At 46.6% G+C, this 24,992-nt stretch overlaps 1 protein-coding gene across 4 annotated transcripts in view; it reads left to right on the forward strand.

Moving 5' to 3' along the window:
• Positions 1–24,992, forward strand: part of CRTC3 (CREB regulated transcription coactivator 3) — a 390,875-nt gene that overhangs the window by 266,172 nt on the left and 99,711 nt on the right. The gene's annotated exons all lie outside the window — the stretch shown is intronic.

Genomic DNA, 24,992 nt, shown 5'->3' on the forward strand with positions numbered 1-24,992 from the left:
GCATTAAACAAAGTGTGTCTACATTCACACAATTTATTTAAGTTTCATATACACCTTGTACATACAGCCTGAAGGTCATTTAATACAATATTTTTAATAACTTTGTGTATTACACAAAGTTTGTGTACATTGAGCCATCAAAAAACAAAGGTTTCACTATCCTACTCTCACTCAAAAAAGTCCGTATTTCGGAATATTACGTATTTCGGAATATTTGGATATGGGATACTCAACCTGTGTGTGTGTGTGTGTGTGTGTGTGTGTGTGTGTGTGTGTATATATATATATATATATATAGTTTATACAGACGCAAACGAACGTATTAAAACACTTGTCAATTGCCGTGTTACTGCATGTGAGCAATCAAGTCCCGTAGACAAAGCAATACAGTAAAAATTAATATAGTGTATGCAGACGCAACTAATGTGTGAAAGCAATAATGTAGTTCATTGACGTTAAAGTAACTGCAGTATACTGTATGGTTTGTAGAATATGAGCGTCCAAGTCCCTTAATGGCATAAACAAACACCAATGGGAAGGAATCGCTGCTTACAGTACTTTTACACATGAACTTGTGTATCTTCCATGAAGCGGCGTGGGTAAGCGGTGAAGTCTTCCGCCCCCCTCATGCTGAGAGTCCTGGGTTCGATTCCCAAAGTGCGAGTGTATTGTTTTTTTATTTTCTCTCACTCACTTTATTATAATTTTTTTTTATCTATTGTAATATACCTTCACATTCAGTAGAAGTGTGCACACAGGTTTTATATAAATCAGGGTAAATCTGCAGGAGCTTCTCATTCCGCTATCTAAAATACACAGCGGCAATGAGAACCCGTAGATATACCATTTAATATAAATTAGTGTATTCTGACGCAACTAACTGTTCGAGCAACACAGTATTGTAGATCGTCAGCATTAGAGATCTGTGTTCTACTTTATGAGAAGGGATCGCTGCTACTGTACCATTTACACATCTATCAAAGCGATTGCAGTTCTCTATATGATTTTCATACACAGTACAATATTGTGTTGTACATTTATTGTAACCTGACCTCCCTCCCTGTCTACTGTATGAACTGTGCAGGCTTCCAGGTGGAAAGTGGGATGGGGGCAGGGGGAGGTGGTGGCTAAATACCGTGTTCTGCAATATGAGCGTCCAAGTCCCTTAACGGCATTAACAAACACCAATGGGAAATACTGTACAGAGATACTAAGGACGGTGATTTGGCATCCAGGAACTGAGGGAGGAGCTTTTATCTCTCCCCATTATACTTAGAAAGATAACACTTGCCGCTGTAAGCATTACAGCAGAGTATGTTACAAGCTGTTCGTGCTATTTAGTACTCAAATAGAAAATACTATACAGAGATGCTAAGCACAGTGATTTGGCATCCAGGAACTTAGGGAGGAGCTTTTCTCTCTCCCCATTATACTTAATACTATGGGATTTGGACGCTCACCTATCCCTTACATCAATAGACCATACTGTACCTGTAACACATTTGTTTGCATCTGTATATGCTGTACTATTTGCGTCTGTACTGTATATACTGTTATATACTGTGTGGCATATTGTAGCGTAATGAGACAGACCTGTAAAGTAGTTCTTACGCTGTAGTTCAGTATTGTATTTTAATGGAGACCACACGCATGCGCAATGGTGATTTTAAAAAGCGACATTTGGTGGATAATCGCAGGTATTACACTCAAAGGTAACGCCAAATGCTCTGTGCACCTCCCTCCGACTAGGCACGCTGCGTATGCCCGATCGCGACTAACGCCCCAGCCAGCCAAGATAACTGAGGCTCCATCTGTATTTTAAGAAGTATAAACAAGTGTGGCGTGGAGTCTCCCTATCCCTGAATTATTTTGCTCCTACTTTCCACATTGTCTCCTGTGACTTGCAATTATTTGCGGACCGGTGCTGATGGAGAAACACTCCCAGCTGTTGACTGCTGTGCGGCTTTAGAGAATTTCTCATTCAGGGACTGGAGGTGCTGCGGAATCCAGTTTTTCCGAAACTCCTTCTCATACCTCTCTTAGTCCTCCTCTCCACCTGTTACTGTGGACCCTCCTTTGGAGTCTGAGATCACTATGAAAAAATTGAAGCAGGAATTTATTACTATGGAGAAAACTGTTGCCCCAGACTTCTAAGGTTCATATCGAGCCTTTCCCTGAGCAGAAAATGCTTTAACGTGTTGGGGAAGCTGAGACTTGTATATTCACATTTGAATATGTTACTGCCCCTATTGCAGGATGGCTTTTACTCAGGAGTCTCAGATGGCGGTCTTTCATTCTAAAATTTCAGACTGTGAGAGCTGTATTCGCAGAAATACTGTCTGTATGTCGTTTGTTTGCCCGAGAATGCTAAGGGTCTCCATCTGAAGGCGTTTCTGGAAAAATTGCTAGTAGATGCTGTTGGCCGTGATGACTTCACTGACTGTTTTGCAGCGAAGAGATTAAGCACCATATTCCTAGCAGGGCTTTTCCTCCTCGTTCTCTTCCTTATGCTTTCACAGCCAAGATCATGCATTTCAAAGCTGCGATTCTTCACTTGGCTCGTCTGCATGGTCCTCTGGAATACAATTGAAATTAGGTGCACGTGTACCTGGATTTCTCTATGGATGGCCAGAAATATAGATCCCAATTTGTATAGATTAATCAGTGTCTCTGTGTTCTGGGCCTATCCTATGCCAAGTTGTTTCCTGCCCAACTGTGATTGGTGGTGGCTGATTGATGGTCTTCTTTGATTCCCCCCGAAAAGCTACTATAATATGATTGGAGCTCAAGGGCCGTTATGGGGATGCTACTCCAGACTGACATGAGATGATTGTTTTGTAGGTAGTGTTTATCCTTAAGTTCTCTATTATGCTGCTTTTTGATATTATAAATATTTAAGCTATCTATAGATATTATTTGCTCGGTGTCCACCTGTCTCTAGCCATTACAATATTGCTCTTTTTTGCCTTATTACTTTATTGTGAGGTACTTATTTCTCACTTTGACCTCTATGGTCTGTTATCATGGATGCTGTGGTGGCCTCTCTTGTCTTGGTACTGAGCAACACCGTACGTTACGACCAAGGTAAGACTTGCTCTCCCTTTTTAACTCTTATACTAACTAGGTTTTTGTTTGTTTAGTTAGATCTGTTGTTCAGGGTTTGTAGTTGGTAAGTTAGAGATATAGATATACCAGGTGCTGTTTTGGTGGTTATTGTTAAGGGTGTTTTTCTCTTATTTACTTTATATGCCTTTGCTGTGTCCTTTTTTCTGCCAATGGTTAATGTGTTCTTTTTCTAATGTTTCTGCCATTACTTGCAGGGTTCCTCGCTTTATGCTATACGCGGCGAGTGTGTTTTCCCCTGCCTCCCCCCCCCCCTCCCCCCCCAATGATGCCCCATAATTTATAGTCGTTTAGGTTCCCAGGTCCAGATACTCTCCTGGAATGTCTGAGCCCTAAATGATAGAGTTAAATGCTTCCTAGTTTGAGTGCTTCCTGGTCTTGAATCAAGTCACAGTCTCAAGCAGATATATTTTTAATGGAAACATACTTAGTGGGTAGGAAGGTTTTGGCTTTGAACAAACGATGGGTGGGCTGGGCCTATCACTCTACACCTTAATCATATTCCATGCCAGTATCACTCCTTGTTCATAGATCTGTTCGTTTTGTTCATGAGGATGTTTGGATTAACCCATTGAGATATGTATTTTTCTCTGGCTGGGTCCACAGGATTATCCACAGGATTATCCACAGGATAACATTGGGATATTGTCGAGCGACAGCGAAAATGGCACCAACGCGGTCACAAGCTTTCTGGCCTCCCAGGATGCATTGGGGCCTTCACCATATAGTCCCACCCACTGACTCAGATCAGTTTTTTGCTTGGTGCGGCAGGAAGCCGCATGGTCACAGGGCTGCTGTGAGAGCAGCCTCAAGCTTTTATTTTTATAGACTTACTATATTGTTTTTTTGAGCGACTTATCTTAACAGCGTCTTAAAAGCATACTAGAAAGAGTCGCTCCAACAACTCCCCACCGGGTCGCAACAACGCTTACCTTCGGGTATCAGTGCTGTCTCGACGGGCGTCTGTGTCGGATGTTCTAGCAGGTCCAGCAGACGTAACCAGGCTGTGGCCGGAGCATGGGGAGACGGTGAGTCTATGGACTTGCTCTTACTAGAGGGGTCAGGACACCGCTACACTGATTTTGGTGGAGACTACAAACACTGTGTTGATGCGCCGAACATCAAGAGTGTGGCAGCGCTACGCTCCGGGGATCATAGGCGCCAGGACTAGGTAGAGGCCGTGATCCTGGGAGTTTAAGTCAACAGGGGGATTCAGACGCTCTCCTGGCCGTCCCTCCTCCGAGTTCATGGCCAGTTCCCGCGGGTGTCTCGTTTCATGAACTGAATGACCTCACTTCCGGCTCAGACGCTACCTCAGACGCTACTCGTCGCAGCTTAGACGCTGCGGTTGTGTACACTGGAGATAAACCCGCCAGACCGAGTCGCAGGCCTTAGCGTCTGCATACACGTGGAAATCGCTCAGCGTCCGTGTCCGTCAGTGAGCGTCCGTGTCCGTTATCAGTTATTAGGAGCGGCAGTGTACACCAGTAGCGTCTGAATCCACTGAGCGTCTTACGAGCGTATTTGCTTGGATATGGAAGTTTGGTGAGTCTCCTTGTATCCCGCTCTCCGGAGGCAGGGTATACAGTACTAAAAATTCTCTCTACTTCTTAGTATGCATTGTTAATTTTTAGTACCTATTGCGTATGAGACCTGTATATTACTGTGTTTTCTGCATGCTATGTTGAAAAAAGAACCAGTTTAAAACAGAGGTACAATTTTCATACTTATGCATAAGTTGTTATGGAGGTTGTATTCTCATATGTCAATGTCTAATGCTTTAACATGTGACTGACTGCTAGTATGTGTGCTGACTTTTCTGTGTAATGTCAGTCCTGTTCTGACCCTCAAATCAGGTGCACTGTGGTCAGATTGATCTCACCTCTATATACTGACATATAGGGTGATTTTCAGTCACAAAATTGTGTAGTCAATAACAGGTTAATACCAGTGGCGTGCAGTGAGGTCAGTGGCTGGTGAAGCACTGCAGCCATAATGTCCTTTGAGTACCGCTGATGACTCCTACAGCTGCTGATCCAATGCCCGCTACTGGCAATGCCCCCGCCAATGCCCGCAGCCTGCCTGCTCATCAAACTTGTGATGAGCAGGAGGCTAATATATTGTCAATTTTATACATTTATGGGAAAGAGAGAGTAGGAATATGGGGAGATGGAAGAGAGAGGAGAAGTATGGAGATGTGAGGAACAGGGGGAGACAGGAGAGAGAGGAGGAATAGGGGGAGAAGGAAGAGAGAGGAGAAGTATGGAGATGTGAGGAACAGGGGGAGACAGGAGAGAGAGGAGGAATAGGGGGAGAAGGAAGAGAGAGAGGAATAGGGGGAGAAGGAAGAGAGACAAGGAATAGGGGGAGAAGGAAGAGAGAAGGAATAGGGGGAGAAGGAAGAGAGAAAAGGAAGAGAAGGAATAAAGGGAGATGGGAGAGAGAAGGAATAGGGGGAGACTGGAGAGAGAGAAGAGGAATAGAGGGGAGACAACATAGAGGGAGAGGGGAGGAATGGGAGAGACGGCAGGCAGCGAGAGAGGAATAGTGGAAGAAGGAATAGAGAGAAGGAATAGGGGGAGATGGGAGAGAGAGAAGGAATAGAGGGAGATGGGAGCGAGAGAGAGAGAAGGAATAGAGGAGATTGCAGAGAGAGAGAGGAGGAATAGGTGTATATACGGTAAAGAGGAGAAGTAGCAGGGAAACAGGAGAGAGGAGAAATGGGGGGGGGGAGATGGGAGTGAGAGAGGAACAGAGGGAGATGGCAGAGAGGAGGAATAGGGGGTGACTGGAGAGATGAAAAAGAGATGGAGGAGGAATAGGGGGAGACCACCAAATATAGCAATAAGCCAGTAAGTAAAAATAAGAAGGGTGGTATTCAGTATACCGGTTGTTGGGATCCCGGCGCACAGTATACCGGCGCCGGAATCCCGACAACCGGCATACCGACACCTTTCCTCCCTCTTGGGAGAAAAGAGGGGCTTGTCCCGCTGTCGGTAAGCCGGCGGTCGGGATCCCGGCACCGGTATGCTGCCCGCCAGGGACCCGGCCGCCGGCAACTCATACTACACCCAAATCAGAACTAGTTAATGCAAGGAAAAGTTACTACAAGCAGTTACAAATGGGGGAACAAGGCAAGAGGGAGAGACAGGGATGTGGGAGATGGAGGGGGACAGAATAGAAAGAAAGAGAGAGAGAGGGTGTGGATAGATAGGGGGGCCGAGGAAGAGAGAGAGAGAGGGCGGGGGGGGGGGGCAAGAGAGAGTGGGAGCTGAGGGGGAGATAGAGAGAGTGGGAGCTGAGGGGGAGATAGAGAGAGTGGGAGCTGAGGGGGAGATAGATAGAAAGAGAGAGTGGGAGCTGTGGGGGAGATAAAGAGAGAGTGGGAGCTGAGGGGGAGATAGAAAGAGAGAGTGGGAGCTGAGGGGGAGATAGATAGAAAGAGAGAGTGGGAGCTGAGGGGGAGATAGAAAGAGAGAGTGGGAGCTGAGGGGGAGATAGATAGAAAGAGAGAGTGGGAGCTGAGGGGGAGATAGATAGAAAGAGAGAGTGGGAGCTGAGGGGGAGATAGAAAGAGAGTGGGAGCTGAGGGGGAGATAGATAGAAAGAGACAGTGGGAGCTGAGGGGGAGATAGATAGAAAGAGACAGTGGGAGCTGAGGGGGAGCTGAGGGGGAGATAGATAGAAAGAGACTGGGAGCTGAGGGGGAGATAGAAAGAGAGAGTGGGAGCTGAGGGGGAGATAGAAAGAGAGAGTGGGAGCTGAGGGGGAGATAGAAAGAGAGAGTGGGAGCTGAGGGGGAGATAGAAAGAGAGAGTGGGAGCTGAGGGGGAGATAGAAAGAGAGAGTGGGAGCTGAGGGGGAGATAGAAAGAGAGAGTGGGAGCTGAGGGGGAGATAGAAAGAGAGAGTGGGAGCTGAGGGGGAGATAGATAGAAAGAGAGAGTGGGAGCTGAGAGGGAGATAGATAGAAAGAGAGAGTGGGAGCTGAGAGGGAGATAGATAGAAAGAGAGAGTGGGAGCTGAGGGGGAGATAAAGAGAGAGTGGGACCTGTGGGGGAGATAAAGAGAGAGTGGGAGCTGTGGGGGAGATAAAGAGAGAGTGGGAGCTGAGGGGGAGATAAAGGGAGAGTGGGAGCTGAGGGGGAGATAGATAGAAAGAGAGAGTGGGAGCTGAGAGGGAGATAGATAGAAAGAGAGAGTGAGAGCTGAGAGGGAGATAGATAGAAAGAGAGAGTGGGAGCTGAGGGGGAGATAGATAGAAAGAGAGTGGGAGCTGAGGGGGAGATAGATAGAAAGAGAGAGTGGGAGCTGAGGGGGAGATAGATAGAAAGAGAGAGTGGGAGCTGAGGGGGAGATAGATAGAAAGAGAGAGTGGGAGCTGAGGGGGAGATAGATAGAAAGAGAGAGTGGGAGCTGAGAGGGAGATAGATAGAAAGAGAGAGTGGGAGCTGAGGGGGAGATAGATAGAAAGATAGAGTGGGAGCTGTGGGGGAGATAAAGAGAGAGTGGGAGCTGTGGGGGAGATAAAGAGAGAGTGGGAGCTGTGGGGGAGATAAAGAGAGAGTGGGAGCTGTGGGGGAGATAAAGAGAGAGTGGGAGCTGAGGGGGAGATAAAGAGAGAGTGGGAGCTGAGGGGGAGATAGATAGAAAGAGAGAGTGGGAGCTGAGGGGGAGATAGATAGAGAGTGGGAGCTGAGGGGGAGATAGATAGAAAGAGAGAGTGAGAGCTGAGGGGGAGATAGATAGAAAGAGAGAGTGGGAGCTGAGGGGGAGATAGATAGAAAGAGAGAGTGGGAGCTGAGGGGGAGATAGATAGAAAGAGAGAGTGGGAGCTGAGGGGGAGATAGATAGAGAGTGGGAGCTGAGGGGGAGATAGAAAGAGAGAGTGGGAGCTGAGGGGGAGATAGATAGAAAGAGAGTGGGAGCTGAGGGGGAGATAGATAGAAAGAGAGAGTGGGAGCTGAGGGGGAGATAAAGAGAGTGGGAGCTGAGGGGGAGATAAAGAGAGAGTGGGAGCTGTGGGGGAGATAAAGAGAGAGTGGGAGCTGTGGGGGAGATAAAGAGAGAGTGGGAGCTGTGGGGGAGATAAAGAGAGAGTGGGAGCTGAGGGGGAGATAAAGAGAGAGTGGGAGCTGAGGGGGAGATAGAAAGAGAGAGTGGGAGCTGAGGGGGAGATAGATAGAAAGAGAGTGGGAGCTGAGGGGGAGATAGATAGAAAGAGAGAGTGGGAGCTGAGGGGGAGATAGATAGAAAGAGAGTGGGAGCTGAGGGGGAGATAGATAGAAAGAGAGAGTGGGAGCTGAGGAGGAGATAGATAGAAAGAGAGAGTGGGAGCTGAGAGGGAGATAGATAGAAAGAGAGAGTGGGAGCTGAGAGGGAGATAGAAAGAGAGAGTGGGAGCTGAGAGGGAGATAGATAGAAAGAGAGAGTGAGAGCTGAGAGGGAGATAGATAGAAAGAGAGAGTGAGAGCTGAGAGGGAGATAGATAGAAAGAGAGAGTGGGAGCTGAGGGGGAGATAGATAGAAAGAGAGTGGGAGCTGAGGGGGAGATAGATAGAAAGAGAGAGTGGGAGCTGAGGGGGAGATAGATAGAAAGAGAGAGTGGGAGCTGAGGGGGAGATAGATAGAAAGAGAGAGTGGGAGCTGAGGGGGAGATAGATAGAAAGAGAGAGTGGGAGCTGAGAGGGAGATAGATAGAAAGAGAGAGTGAGAGCTGAGGGGGAGATAGATAGAGAGAGTGGGAGCTGAGTGGGAGATAGATAGAAAGATAGAGTGGGAGCTGAGGGGGAGATAAAGAGAGTGGGAGCTGTGGGGGAGATAAAGAGAGAGTGGGAGCTGTGGGGGAGATAAAGAGAGAGTGGGAGCTGTGGGGGAGATAAAGAGAGAGTGGGAGCTGTGGGGGAGATAAAGAGAGTGGGAGCTGAGGGGGAGATAAAGAGAGAGTGGGAGCTGAGAGGGAGATAGATAGAAAGAGAGAGTGGGAGCTGAGGGGGAGATAGATAGAAAGAGAGAGTGGGAGCTGAGGGGGAGATAGATAGAAAGAGAGAGTGGGAGCTGAGGGGGAGATAGATAGAAAGAGAGAGTGGGAGCTGAGGGGGAGATAGATAGAAAGAGAGAGTGGGAGCTGAGAGGGAGATAGATAGAAAGAGAGAGTGAGAGCTGAGGGGGAGATAGAGAGAGTGGGAGCTGAGTGGGAGATAGATAGAAAGAGAGAGTGGGAGCTGAGGGGGAGATAGATAGAAAGATAGAGTGGGAGCTGTGGGGGAGATAAAGAGAGAGTGGGAGCTGTGGGGGAGATAAAGAGAGTGGGAGCTGAGGGGGAGATAAAGAGAGAGTGGGAGCTGAGAGGGAGATAGATAGAAAGAGAGAGTGGGAGCTAAGGGGGAGATAGATAGAAAGAGAGAGTGGGAGCTGAGGGGGAGATAGATAGAAAGAGAGAGTGGGAGCTGAGGGGGAGATAGATAGAAAGAGAGAGTGGGAGCTGAGGGGGAGATAGATAGAAAGAGAGAGTGGGAGCTGAGAGGGAGATAGATAGAAAGAGAGAGTGAGAGCTGAGGGGGAGATAGATAGAGAGAGTGGGAGCTGAGTGGGAGATAGATAGAAAGATAGAGTGGGAGCTGAGGGGGAGATGGATAGAAAGATAGAGTGGGAGCTGAGGGGGAGATAAAGAGAGTGGGAGCTGTGGGGGAGATAAAGAGAGAGTGGGAGCTGTGGGGGAGATAGAGAGAGTGGGAGCTGTGGGGGAGATAAAGAGAGAGTGGGAGCTGTGGGGGAGATAAAGAGAGAGTGGGAGCTGAGGGGGAGATAAAGAGAGAGTGGGAGCTGTGGGGGAGATAAAGAGAGAGTGGGAGCTGAGGGGGAGATAAAGAGAGAGTGGGAGCTGAGAGGGAGATAGAAAGAGAGAGTGGGAGCTGAGGGGAAGATAGATAGAAAGAGAGAGTGGGAGCTGAGGGGGAGATAGATAGAAAGAGAGAGTGGGAGCTGAGAGGGAGATAGATAGAAAGAGAGAGTGGGACCTGAGGGGGAGATAGATAGAAAGAGAGAGTCGGGGGCCAATGGACTGACAAAGAGATGATGAACAGCACTTGCCACCTTTACAACTCCAGGATATTGTTTTTTCCTACCTGCCACTGTGGTGTGGACAATCACATCGAAATTGATTCCCTCTCATGGACATGGACATGTCAGGGGACATGGAGAAGTATTGACTCCTTCTCCCCCCTCTAGCTGGGGAGTACCAAACGGGCAGCATTAGGGAGTATGGGGGAGGAGCTTAGAGAGCGGCCCCTCCTCCCGGCCAATTCCAATCCACACAGGCTGTATTACTGACTCTGGGGGGAGGAGCTAAGAACGCGGCTCCTCCTCCCCCTCCTGTCCGGAACCCGAAAACTACAGTAGGTAGCCACATTACCGCGGACTCTGGGGCACTGGCAGCGGGCAGCGCTGCCCGCAGCCAGTGCCCCAGAGTCCGCGGCCCTGTACACTGGCGCTGTCTGAGAAAGTCGGCGGCGGCAGGCAGCCCTCGGGGGGCAGCCCTGCATATAATCGGCTGTAAACTCCAGCAGGGGGGGGGGGGGCGCCGGATTATCGGCCGCTGCTGGTATAAGATTGGGGGCAGGGGGGCGTGTTGCTCGCATCAGCCAGCCCAGGAATGGGGGGTGGTTTGGTGCCGGGCAGCCAGTTCGGCCCTGCCCACTGCCCAATCACATCAGTGTTAGTGACAGGGGCGTGCTTTCATATGGGCTGAAAGCATGCCCCTGTCACAGAGGCACTTCTATGGGTGCCGCTTATCTGACTTTTTTTAATGGGCTTCTACTGCCCGGTGTTTGGCCCCGCCCCCCATTTCCGGCCCTTTTATATTGACAGCAGGAGGCACCGAGAGCGGTGCCTCCGAACACGTTTAAAACTTTTTTTTTTACATGCTTTAAATAATATAAAGAATAACAGATACTTATGACACAGAACCTGTGTCATAACGTATCTTCTTTGTAATTTGAATGATTAGAGACAGGCGAGGCACTGCCTCCTCTGACTGCACGTCCCTGGTTAATACCATGTCTGTGAGCGGCAAAAGTAATGAGGAGAATTTATCAAGCACTCCTACAGCCCTAACATGCTTATCTTGTAAGTCAGGGGTAATTGATATGAATCAATTGGTCACTTATGAGGGTTTGTGTGCAAACTGTTTCGCTTTACAGCGAAGTAAAAAACAGGAGTTGGTTCAACCACCAACAGAGCCACCATGGAATATGTTCGCAAAGACTTTGTCTTCAATAGCGGACAGGTTAGCTCCGGTAGCACCACCTCAAGGGTTAGGTTACACTATAAACCCATACATGCAGCTCCCTTCCTATGGCTTGGTTCCAGTAGCCTCTACAAGCAACCAAGGGACAGGTAAGACTAAGACAGATGTCTGTGTGGCAGACTACACAAGATGATACATCGGATGATGATGATGATGATGATACAATAGATTCAACTCCGTATGATGATCAGTCGCAGAGCTTTAGTTCAGAAGATGTAGCTGAACTTATTAATGCTGTGAAGGCTATTCTCTCGTTGGAAGAGCCAGCCAAGACAGTGTTAAAAGCTAAAGCACCTGTATTTAAACGAACAAAATCGGTGAAAGCTGAGCTGACGGAAATGATGGATGAGTCTTGGGCAGCGCCCAGTAAAAAGTATAAGATTCCTAAGAGATGGGATTCTTATTATCCATTTCCTGCTGTGGATTGTTCAAAGAGAGAAGTTCCTCCAAAAGTAGATGCACATGTTCTGCGACTCGTGCATAAACCTGCTTTACCACTGTCATCTACCTCATTGAATGATGTCACAGACAGAAGGGTAGAGAGCCTGTTGAAAAATATTTTTTCTCTAGTAGGAGCAGTGGTAAGACCTGCTATCGCTTCGGCCTGGGTAGCAAAGGCAATGGGCGAATGGATAGAGGAACTAGAGAATGACATCCCTTCTCCTACTAGGGAGCAAGAGGATCGTTTTTGCCGTTTAAGACAATCTGCCCAGTATTTGGACGAAGCAGCAATTGATGTAGGTACAGTTGCTTATAAAGCTTCAGCCTTGACAGTAGTCGCTCGCAGAGCAGTTTGGCTGCGTACCTGGAAGGCAGATGCGGAATCCAAGAAAGAATTGGAAGCATTGCCTTTTGTGGGTAATATATTATTTGGAAAACCTTTATCGGATATCCTAGAATCAGAGGCTGAATCGAAAAAGGTCAGATTTCCGGCTGCTTATAACCCTAAGTCTAAGGGTTTAAAATTTTGCTCATTTCGTTGGCAAAGCGAAAGCTAAAGAGGAGCCTAAGCAACCCCAGTTTAAATCCAGGGGTAGGAAGCAGTGGGCTAGCAAAAAGCCAGCTTCCAAACCTGAATAGAAACCGTCAGCCTGAAGAGACGGGCCTCCGCCTGGAGGATTCCAGTGTTGGGGGCCGACTCCTTCTTTTTGCACACATATGGCAACAGTCAACAGCAGATGCTTGGGTGCAGAAGGTAGTATCTCAGGGGTATGGGTTCCCATTCAGGAGGCAGCCTCCTCAAAGATTTTTTTGCACCAGCCCGTGTCGTATAGAGTCGAAGGCCAGTGCCCTGCAAGAAGCAGTCCAAAAATTACTGCAGTCAGGTGTGATTGTCCCAGTACCTCCGTCACAAAGGGGACAGGGGTTTTACTCCAATCTATTTCTAATCCAGAAGCCAAATGGGTCATATCGACCAATTCTAAATCTGAAAATGTTGAACAGATACATATGGATCCCGAAGTTCCACATGGAGACGTTACGCTCCATAATGTTGGCTATGGAACCGGGAGATTACATGGTATCTCTGGATGTACGGGATGCTAACCTGCATGTGCCTATATCACTGTCACATCAGTGTTACTTCAGGTTTGCGATCCTCCAAGAACATTTTCAGTTCCAAGCTCTGCCTTTCGGGCTAGCTACAGCACCCAGGGTGTTTACCAAGATCATGGTGGTTATGGCAGCTTGTCTGCGCAAACAGGGGATAAGAATATTCCCATACCTAGATGACCTGTTAATCTTAGCACAGTCGCAAGATTTACTGTTGAGCCATCTTCAACAGACGATAGTTTGTTTACAGAGACACGGGTGGCTCATAAATTGTGAAAAGTCGTCCCTGAATCCGTCACAGCGGATGGTTCATTTGTGAGCCATATTGGATTCAAACCTACAGAAGGTTCTCTTACCAGAGAAAAAGATAGTCAAGGTGCAGGTCATGGCTCAGGAAGCGTTGCAAGCCCAGATAATGTCAGTCCATGCAGCAATGCGTCTGTTGGGTCTGATGGTATAAACCTACGACATGGTGCAATATGCGCAATTCCACTCCAGACCGTTGCAGTACCTTATTCTGACCAAATGGAACGGAAATCATCAGACGATAAAGAAGCAGATGATAAAGATTCCAGTAAACGTAAAAAGGTCTCTAGCATGGTGGCTACAGACAGACCATTTAAACAAGGGGAGACCCTTTTGGATAAAAGAGTGGCAAGTTCTGACAACAGATGCCAGCCTGCAGGGCTGGGGGGCAGTACTCGGAAGCCTATGGTTCCAGGGAAAATGGACCGCAAGGGAAAGTCGCCTGCCAATAAATCTGTTAGAAATAAGAGCCATTTACTTGGCTCTGGTTCAGGCAAAGGACAATCTACAAGGAAGACCAGTCCAGATCCGCTCAGACAATGCGACGGCAGTAGCATACCTCAATCATCAAGGAGGAACTCACAGCAAGAGATTGATGGAGGAAGTAACTCCCATTCTAAAATGGGCAGAACTCCATCTCCCGGCATTGTCAGCAGTATTTGGCCCGGGTGTACTAAACTGGGAAGCGGACTTTCTCAGTCGGCACACCATTCAGGAAACCGAATGGGCACTACACCCAGAAGTATTTCCGACACTGGTGAACAGATGGGGTCTACCGGAGATAGACCTTATGGCGTCTCGTCTGAACAACAAAGTTCCAAGGTATGGATCGAGAACAAGGGACCCAGGAGCGGTCCTTGTTGACGCATTATCAGTAGAATGGAGGTTTCAGCTGGCGTATCTGTTCCCGCCAATATCTCTGTTACCCAGCGTAGTGAGAAAGATAAAACAGGAAAAAGGAGCAATCATTCTAATAGCTCCAGCTTGGCCAAGAAGGCATTGGTACACAGATCTGTTGAGAATGTCCATGGAAGCACCGATACTGCTCCCTCAACGTCCAGGTTTGCTAATGCAGGGTCCTTGTTGTCACAGTCATCTGGATCGCCTGTCTTTGACGGTGTGGCTGTTGAAACCTCTATCTTAGAGGCTAAAGGTTTTTCGAAGCAAGTAATCCAAACTGTGCTTAGAGCAAGAAAGCCTTCTTCGGCCCGTGTGTATCATAGAATATGGCAAGCCTATATTCACTGGTGTACTGGAAAAAATTTCAATCCGAGATCTTTTAAAGTAGCTAGGATTTGGGATTTCCTTCAGGCAGGATTGGATAAAGGGTTGAAAGTTGCTTCCTTGAGGGTTCAAGTTTCAGCGTTAACTGTATGGTTTCAGCAGAAGATTGCTGATTTACAGGATGTACGTACGTTTTTTCAAGGAGTAGTACATATTCAACCTCCATTTGTTCCTCCTGCAGCTCCCTGGGATTTGAATTTAGTTCTTAAATTTCTCCAGGGTCCTCTGTTTGAACCACTTGAGAGAGCAGATCTTAAGTGGTTAACGGTTAAAGTTCTATTTTTACTGGCAATGGCGTCAGCCAGAAGAGTGGCAGATTTAGGAGCATTATCATGTAAGTCTCCTTTCCTAAGTTTTTTTTCCAAACGGAGCAGTTCTCAGAACGAGATCTAGCTATCTTCCAAAGGTGGTATCAAAGTTTCACCTGAATGAAGAGATTGTAGTCCCAGCTTTTCAGGTATCGGGACTATCTGCGGGAGAAGCGTCGCTGGACGTGGTCCGGGCTTTAAGAATCTACATAGATCGTACTAGTGCCATCAGGAAAACAGATTCTCTCTTCATCCTCTACGGATTCCATAGATGAGGATGGCCTGCTAGTAAACAGACGCTGGCGAGATGGCTCCGAATGGTAATATCAGAAGCTTATAATCATGCAGATCTCCCTACTCCGGCTAATGTCTCTGCACACTCTACACGTAAGGTAGGTCCTTCTTGGGCAGCACAACTGGGTGCTTCAGCAGAACAGATATGTAGGGCGGCCTCATGGTCTTCCATAAACACATTCATTAGACATTATGCCTTGGATACTTTTGCCTCTCATGACGCAGACTTCGGGCGAAAGGTCCTCCTGTGCAATCAGGAGCGTCCCCACCACTAAAATGACTTTGGGAATCCCAATGTTATCCTGTGGATAATCCTGTGGACCCAGCCAGAGAAATATACGTTATGGTAAGAACTTACCGTTGATAACGTGATTTCTCTTATGTCCACAGGTATCCACAGGGATCCCACCCTGACGCATCTGATTTGAGGATCTAGACAATCACTAAAACCTCTTCCTTCTTGTATGGAAGGGTGTGCATGTGTGTTCTTATCGCCTAAACAGGTCTCTGCCTAGTGTTCCTGCCTAAAATCGCTGTGGAAAGAACTGATCTGACTGAGTCAGTGGGCGGGACTATATGGTGAAGGCCCCAATGCATCCTGGGAGGCCAGAAAGCTCGTGACCGTGTTGGTGCCATTTTCGCTGTCGCTCGACCGTATCCCAATGTTATCCTGTGGATACCTGTGGACATAAGAGAAATCACGTTATCAACGGTAAGTTCTTACCATAACGTATATATTCATTCCTCTACACTCATATTATTTGCTAGTCATATTGTAGATTTTATTTTGCCCAATAGGTGGCAGCAGCATCTTGCTGTGTCTGGCCCCTCATCACATACTTTTGCTAACTTGGCCTAGTGGGTGTTTGGTAGATTCAACACCATCACTTGACTCTGTACTGCAGCTTTGTGGGGTCTCATCACTCATTTTCTAGGATTGATCATTCTTTGATATCCAAGAGGTTTGTGCTGCTGGTTTTGGAGGTGGAGTATCGTTCTCTTGGTGTGTCTGATCATGCACCCCTGGTATTATTTATTGATATTGCTGATCCGAGAGGTCACTCTTTTGGAAATTCAATCCTTTCTGGTTAATGTTAATGAGTGCTGACTTGGCAGCCTGGTGAATTTTTTTTCTCTAGAATACAGCCAGCTGTATACATAAATATGTCTGTATACAGGGTTCCTGGACTGTTTCTATCTATTGTGCCACTACTGGTGGCGGGGTTTCGACTGCTGATTGGCAGGTGGAAACCCCCCCAGGTAAGTGAAATAGTGTGCTTTCGCAGCAGACACGTGTTTGTGAAGCTATAAAATGAATAGAGGGGCACTGATTAGATCATTTGCCAATGAAATGGCTTGCTGGGAGGAGCTAACCATCAAAGTGTGTGTCCATTCACACAATTCATTTATGTTTCATACACGCCTTATACACACAGCTTGAAGGTCATTTAATACAATATTTTTAATAACTTTGTGTATTAAACAAAGTTTGTGTACATTAAGCCATCAGAAAACAAAGGTTTCACTATCTCACTCAGAAAATTCCGTATTTTGGAATATTTGGATATGGGATACTCAACCTGTATGTATATACCTGTGTGTGTATATATGTAGTGTTGTGAAGACACTGAATATAACACAAATAACCTGAGTAATCACAAAATACAGGTTTTTTTTTTTTTTTAAACATTACATTTTTGTTGAAGAGTTTACACACAGAAATGGGGAACAGAAAAAAGAGGTAAGGGAAACACAGGGGAAGTCCGGAATGGTTACCGTATGCAAAATACAAACCGCGCACAGTCGGATGAATATACAATTGGCCACATTAGGCGTTCAGATACATGAGAAGGAGAAAGAACTGAGAAAAGACATGGAAGAGGAGAAAAAAACAAAAAAAACAATAAGGACTAAAATACATTAAACTTAGAAAATACCTGATAGCACAACATTCTTGTAAAGGTCAATCTAGGTGGGGTAAAGCACAGACACATCAATTGGGGAGCTATAAACTGTTAGCCTACCTTCTCTACTCCTATAGTCGGACCATCCTAACCATTTCAGGTGGATCGAGTTAGCCGAGGAAGAGTATTTAGCCTCCGCTGTTTCGAAAATGAAATGTTTGTGAATCTTATTTTGAATAAACGCTAAGGTAGGAATATTCTCAGACTTCCACAACTGTGCTATAGCAGCTTTAGTGGCTATCAAGATGTGTCCCAAGACGTAGCGATCACCTGCGGAGAGGCGATCAACGTATAAATGGAATAGCGCTAGAGCTGGGTCCAGGGGAATGTTGAGCCCTAACACTATGCTAGCCATATTTAAAACTTCTCTCCAAAGTGATTGTATATGAGGGCATGCCCAGAAGATATGAAAGATATCCCCCGTAGAGCCGCATTTCCTCCAACATGATTTAGATTGTGAAGGCCCGATCCTGTGTTGTTTTGCAGGGGTAAAGTAGGCCCTCTGTATAAGCTTGTAGAACATTTCGGAGTGGTTAACACATTTGGAGACTTTAAAACAAGATCTAAATATACTGTCCCAATCTGCATCAACAAAGGACCTATTCTAATCTCTTTCCCATAAAGTCTGAGCTTTTAATTTTGTCTGTGGGCCATTAGTCAATTGAAATTGGTACCACCACGTAATACCATATTTATGCGAGGACGACTCCAATCGGCTTATAATATAAGCCGGAAGAGAAGGTTTGTGGAGATGTGAGGGAGTAAATGAGTGTAACCAACTTCTCACCTGCAGGTATTTGAAAAAATCTTGAGTCCGAATCCCAAATCTCTCTTGCAATTGAGAAAAGGACCTCAAGACGTTGCCTACAAATAAATCGCCCACAGTGGAAAGCCCCTTCCGAATCCACTCCTCTAGGGAGACATTAGGAATCGATGACATAAGAGCAGATAACGACAGGCAGGGGGCAGGTAAATTAATCTCTTCCGAAGAGAGCACTAGTTTATGCCATGAATCTAGGGTCGTTTTAATAGACTTGCAGGATCCGGCCCTACTCCAAGCCGCAGACAGTGGTAACCAAAACAGATCAGGGAGAGAAACAGCATCTAAGCATGAAGCTTCCAGGATAACCCAAGGTTTCGGACTCGAGGTGTCGAACCAGTCTCTAGACTGACTCATCAGACATGCAGCATGGTATTTTTCTATATCTGGGAAAGCTACCCCACCAGACAGTTTGGGCAGAATGAGAGTTTTTTTTTGCAATTTTTGGTCTAGAGCCTCCCCACACATATCTGATCAGGACCTGATTAAATTTATTATAGAAGAGTTTGGGAAGGGGCCTTGGTATGGCGCGAAACAGGTACATTAATTTCGGCAACAGGACCATTTTGGCAGCAGCAATCCTACCCAACCAAGACACTTCCTGTAGCATCCACTCCCCAGTCAGCTCCGTAAATGCTTTTAATAACGGGGCATAATTACACTCAATTAAATTATCTTCTCTGGTTAAATTAATTCCTAGATATCTCAAAGAGTAGGACTTCCAGGCATATTTGTATGAATCTTTCAACCTAGAGACCACAGTCGGAGATATATTGAGTGGGAGGGCTTCAGTTTTATTTGTATTTAATTTATAAAAGGAAACATCCGAATAACTTTGTAGGACGTCATGAAGAACTGGCAAGGAAGCCTCGGGGTCAGAAAGACATAGCAGAATATCGTCCGCAAACAAGCTAATTTTGTGGGAAATGCCCCCTATAACCGGGCCTCTAATCGAGTCCCGGGATCTAATGCAGGCAGCCAAGGGTTCTATCGCCAATGCAAAAATAAGAGGAGATAGCGGACAGCCCTGTCGCGTGCCATTAGAAATATTGAAGGGTGAAGAAAGGCATCCGTTAACAAAGACCCGCGCACTGGGTGTGGAGTAGAGAGCCAGGATAGAGTCTAAGATCCTTCCAGAGAAGCCAAATTTGTCCAAAGTTAATCTCATAAAATCCCAGTTCAATCTATCGAATGCCTTTTCGGCGTCCAGAGACAAAACTAGGAGGGGTTCTCTTCTACAGGCAGAGTGTTCAATAACATTAATCACCCTACGTGTATTATCCGGGGCCTGTCGGTTTAAGACGAAGCCCACTTGATCAGGGTTGATAAGGGAAGGGAGAAGGGGACTGATACGGGTAGCAATTAATTTGGCATAAATTTTTAAATCCGTATTTAATAAAGCAATTGGTCTAAAATTTTGGACTGAGGTAGGGCTTTTTCCCGGTTTGGGAATGGTGATGATTTGAGCTTCCAGCATCTCTTTGGGGAAGTGGCCAGCCTCTGAGGCTTCATTAAACACTGACAAGAGCTCCGGGGCCAAGTTCTCCCTAAAAGATTTATAGAATCCAGAAGGGTAACCATCGGGTCCCGGGGCCCTATCCGCTGGAAGGGAGTTAATAGCCTTTTCGACTTCGGCTAGAGTCCAAGGCGCACTGAGTGAGCTACAAGACTCCGACGACAGCGAGGGGAGAGGAAAGTTACTCAGAAAATTCTGAACATCTATGCCTGTAGGTTGAAAAGTAGAAGAATCCCCCTTCAAGTTGTATAATTTAGAGTAATAGGATGCAAAGACATTTGCAATTTCGTCAGGATCATAGACTCTCTTACCCCTATCTGAGTGGACAATATGGATTTTTTCTTTTGCCTTCTTACCCCTCAGCTTCCTCGCCAGTAGTCTACCAGCTCTGTTGCCATAAACATAAAATTTTTGGTTCAGTCTATGTAGGTTGCGTTGGACCTCCGCTAGATAGAAAACATTTACCGCCTCCCTTGCTTCTTTCAATGACTTAAGGAGGGCTTTATCGTGTGGATGTGCCTTGTGAGAACTCTCCAGGGAAGCGACTGTGAGCTCAGCTTGTTCAAATTTCTTGTGATATGCCCTTTTAAGCTTAGCCGCAGTTTGAATCGCCGTCCCTCATGTTACTGCCTTAAGGGCGCACCAGAATGTGAAGATAGATGTCTCCTGAGGAGAGTTCTCAGAGAGATAATGATCCAAGGTGGTTTGGATCGCCTGCGTGGTCTCTGGCTGAAGAAGACTGAGTTTACCTAAGCGCCAGGGGGCCGGAGTAACCTTTCTACTATTTATGTCCCATTCGATGTATAGTGGGGAGTGATCCGACCAGGACATGGGGAGAATGGAGATTTTACGGATGGACTGTAGAGTCCACTTGTCTGCTAATGCTAGATCTATTCTAGAATAGGATTCATGCACCGGGGAGAAAAACGTGTAATCTCTGTCCATTGGATGTTTAACGCGCCAGAGGTCTAAAAGATCATATTCCGCCAGTAGCTGGCTAAAGCCCTTTGCATTCCTATGGAGCTGACTGGAGAGCGAGGGCCGCTTGCTAGAGTTATCAACTAAAGGGTCCAGGGTCAAGTTAAAGTCCCCCATTAGGAGTAAAGCGCCCTTAGCCAATTGTTGCACCTTAGCGCAAAGTTTCCTGCAAAATGCTAGTTGCTTGTTGTTGGGAGCGTAGCAAGAAACTAATGTCACCTCTTTATTTTCAAGAGTGCCAACCAAGATTAGAATTCTCCCCTCAGGGTCGCAGTATTGCGAAGTGAGGGAAAACGCGCAGTGTTGAGATATCAAGATTGCCACCCCCGCCTTCTTTGCTGGCCCGTTGGCCAGATAGCAATGGGGAAATCTCCCATTAGTAAACCTTGGAGGGGCTGATTTAATAAAGTGAGTCTCTTGGATGGCTATGATTTGAGCTTTAAGTTTATGGAAATAATTAAGTGCTAATCTCCTCTTGTGTGGGGAATTAAGACCCTTTGCATTTATAGAAACAATGTTAACCATATTGTAAAACTGTCGGGGATTGCATAACTATCGACAACCAACTGGCAAGTAAAAAGTGTGTGTAACGTTTCCGGACAAAAAGAGAGGGAAATGGAAAGAAAGGACAAAGAAGATGAAGGATAACAGAAAGAAGAAACAGAACAATAACCCCTCTCGGGGGCACATGTGGACGCCTAACCATGGCGACTCAGAGTTAAACTGTGGGGGGTAGTGGTCAATCTGCCCGCACCCGAACCAAAATTAAACAAAAAGTAGTTCCTCGGCCCTCCATCTCTGGTCCCCCGACAGCCACCGGGATTAAAGGAAACTCGGGTAGAGTTCCCAGCCGACCAAGAAATGCCGGCGGCAGTCGGGGCAGCAGAGACAGGCAGCAAACAGTAAATCGGCAGAGAGAAGGCATCACTGAAAAACATGCTAATAACACTCAGATATCGCATAGACACCTTCATCAAACAATTGCCAAGGAACTGGTGCAACGTAGGAAATACGACACTACAAACCGTTCAGAAGACATGAAATCAATGCAAGTGTAGTAAATCAAACAATACTCAAAGTTCTGCAGCCGAAGAGGCCCAGTCCCGCTGAAGGCCCCGCTCGGGAGAGGAGTGTGTAGAAGAGCTTGCAGAGTTCCATGATGCTAGGATCTTTTTACCCTCCTCGACATTCGTTATGACAACAGTAGAACCTTCTCGAGAAATAAGCAACTTAGTGGGATATCCCCATCTGTATAGAATGTTCTCTTTACGTAGCACTGATGTGATGGGGTAAAGAGAGTGCCGTTTCGCTAAAGTAGCAGGGGACAGGTCTCCGAAGATCTGAAGTGAGCCCAAAGCCTCCGATGCAGTATCCGAGGGTCTAGCAGCTTTCAAGATCGCCTCCTTCACGTGGAAATAGTGTAACCTCATAAGGACATCCCGGGGGACACCATCAGGAGCGTTCCTGGCTTTAGGGAGCCTATGGATACGGTCAAGTAGAAAGTCCACTGAGCGGAACGAAGGAAGGAGTTTGCTGAAGAGGTAAACTGCAAAATCTTTTAAAGCGCTATTAGCGACAGCTTCCGGGACACCACGTAGCTTCATGTTGTTACGTCTCGATCTGTCCTCAATATTCGAGAGTTTGTCCCTGAGCGCCGTGACCTCATTTTGGAGCAGATCATGAGAAGAGATCAGGTCGTTGTGCGACGACACCACCTCACCCATTTTCGTTTCTAGGTGATCGGTGCGGCCACCTATCTCGTCGATAGATCTCTGACATTCCTTCATGGTCGCTCTGAATTCTGCCGCGACTTCATCCTTAAATTGTGTTAGGAGATGTTTCACAGCACCCACCGTAAGCGAGTCACCATCATTGATGGAGCCTGGGGTGTGCTGTGGCAGGGGCGGACATGTCTCTAGATGGCGAGGGCACCGGGACAGCAGGTTTAGAGGCACCACCCCGTGCATCCTTTGCTTTAGCGGCCTGAGGAGAAGGTTTAAAGAACGCCACCTGGGAAACAGTTTTAGCGGCCTTATATTTCTTGGGAGGCATGGCAGCGCTGAATGACAAAGGTAGAGGAACGGGAGGCACAAGGCTTCTGAGATATCAATCGAGGAGGGATCCACGCAAAAGTCAAGTTGTCATATGTCATAGGAGCATTCGGGTGTAGGCAGAGTTATCTCAGAGCAATCACTGCATAATATCTTGGTTATTCAACCATGAGGACATCGCGGCCGATCGTCTCGGCAGGTGCCGGGATATCTGCGGTCCTATAAATTCTGCAGAGCAATATGTATTATATATCCAGCACACTGTGTGAGAAATGTATGCTATTACATCCAGAGGCCACTAGATGGGGCAGTTGCAGTAGAAAATAATAGTGCCAAGTAAAAGGCTATTTCTCCCCACACAAGTGAATGCACAAATCTCTCAACAGGGGCCCCAGAGTAAGAGCAGGGGGAGAACAGTGCCAGAGGGCCACCAATCCTGGTGTAGCCCTAATCCAGAGACCCCAACAGTTATACAGGCACACTGCTACCTCAGATCCAGCTCCTCCAGTAGGATTAAAGATGGCCACCGCGTCTCCCTGGGCTTCAGATCCACCGCTCTCCCCTGCTGCCCCGCGTCTCCCCGACCTGCTGCTTCAGGGGGTATCCACCCTGGGGGTCAGGGGAAGGCTTCTGGATGGTCCGGCGCTCCTGTGTGGGGTCCGCACCGCTTCCCGGCGCCGCGTCTCCGCCGTGGAGCTCGAATCGCGGGCGCGTCGAATCGCGGGCGCCGGGAGTACGCGAGTCCCCGGCTTCCGGGAGTGTATAGGCCGCAACCTGCGAGAGCAGTGAAAACTGCTCCCCGGCTGCGCGGCTCTCACAACAGGGCTGAGGAGGCTTGCAGGGAGGGAAGGGGAGAAGGGAATACAGGGGGTGAGCTCACAAAATATGGGGTTAAAGAACACTGGAGAGAGGAGGCCAGCAGAGACACGTCTGCTCTCTTCTCCAGTCAAGCCACGCCCCCCTCAAAATACAGTTTTTAACTGATAATTTCATTAATTGAATGAAAAAGTTGTTTAACACCAATATCACTTATGTGAAAAATGAATTAACCCCCTAAACATAACTGGTTATGCCACCTTTAGCAGCAACAACTGCAATTAGACAGTTCCAATAACTGGAGTCTTTCACATCACTGAGGAGTATTTTTGGTCCACTCTTTTTTTTGCAAAATTGGTTGAATTCAGCTACATTGGGTGGTTTGCGAGGATAAACTTCCTGTTTAAGGTCCTGTCATAGCATCAATTTTGGATTCATTTCAGGACTTTGACTTCAAAACCTTAATTTGTTTTCTTATGCGGCATTCAGAGGTGGACTTGCTCCTGTGCTTCGGATCAAAACATCCCCACACTATCACACTACCACAGTCTTATTGTGGAATGCTTTGTTAGCTCTACGTCAGAGGTAACAAAACCCATGACTTCCAAAAAGTAATTTTCTTTTTAACTTATCAGTCAACAGAACATTAGCACAAAAGGCTTGGTATTTTTCATTTTTTTTTTTTTTTTTTACCAAATGTGATACAAGTCTTTATGTTCCTCTTGATAAGCAGTGCTTTTTGCCTTGCACCTCTCCCATGGATACCATTTTTGCCCAGTCTTTCTCTTATGGTGGAATCATTAAAGGATATGAGCAAGGCCTTCGGTTTCTCAGATGTTTGTTTGGGTTCTTTTGTTGCTTCCTGGATGAGTCGTTGATGTGCGACTGGAAGGAACAAAGCAAATGTCCTACAGTTGGCTGCAGCACATCCTCTCTCCTACTGTACTGTTTGTTGGGATTCCAAAAGACTGTTCTTGTTTGCCTGCTTTTCTCATTGTACACTTTTTCTCTTGGAAACCTCTAATACCATGTCTAATCTGATTATACCTAGATGTACCTCTCCTCCCCTATCTCTACCCTTCTTCTGTTTTTAACTAACCTACCATCTCCACATGGATGTCCCAACACTAACTGAACCTCAGCATGTCTGAAACAAAGTTTGTCATCTTACCACCTCACCTAAAATATCTCTCACCTCCAGTAACACCACAATTTGCTCAGTCTCCCAAACCTGCTGCCTTGGTGTCACACTTTACTCCACACAATCCATTTTCAGTGCCACATTTGCCATCTTCACCTTATAAATATTGAGGGTGGAGAGACACTGGGTGGTATGAGCTTGCAGTGAGATAGGGTGAGGCATAAAAACATTGTTGGATAGTCCTGGAGAACAACAGAAGGTAGAAGGCTGTACGGCCACACCAGCTAGCGACCCTGTGAATGACGAGTCATACTAGTTGCATAATGTTTAAATATACTTAAATTCATATGATCACTAATTTAACCTCCCTCGCAAAAACAAACAAAAAAAGGGTTCGATTTAAATAAAAGGACATTTTCACACATTTAAAACCCATCAATAATTTGTTTCTTACTTAAGATATCTAGATAGCGTCTGCAAAATACATTGCACTTCACATCAGCCTAGGAAACACAGAAACTCTGCTCCGATAA

The sequence above is a fragment of the Pseudophryne corroboree genome, chromosome 6 (assembly GCF_028390025.1).
Source record: "Pseudophryne corroboree isolate aPseCor3 chromosome 6, aPseCor3.hap2, whole genome shotgun sequence".
NCBI classification, from domain to species: Eukaryota; Metazoa; Chordata; class Amphibia; order Anura; family Myobatrachidae; genus Pseudophryne; species Pseudophryne corroboree.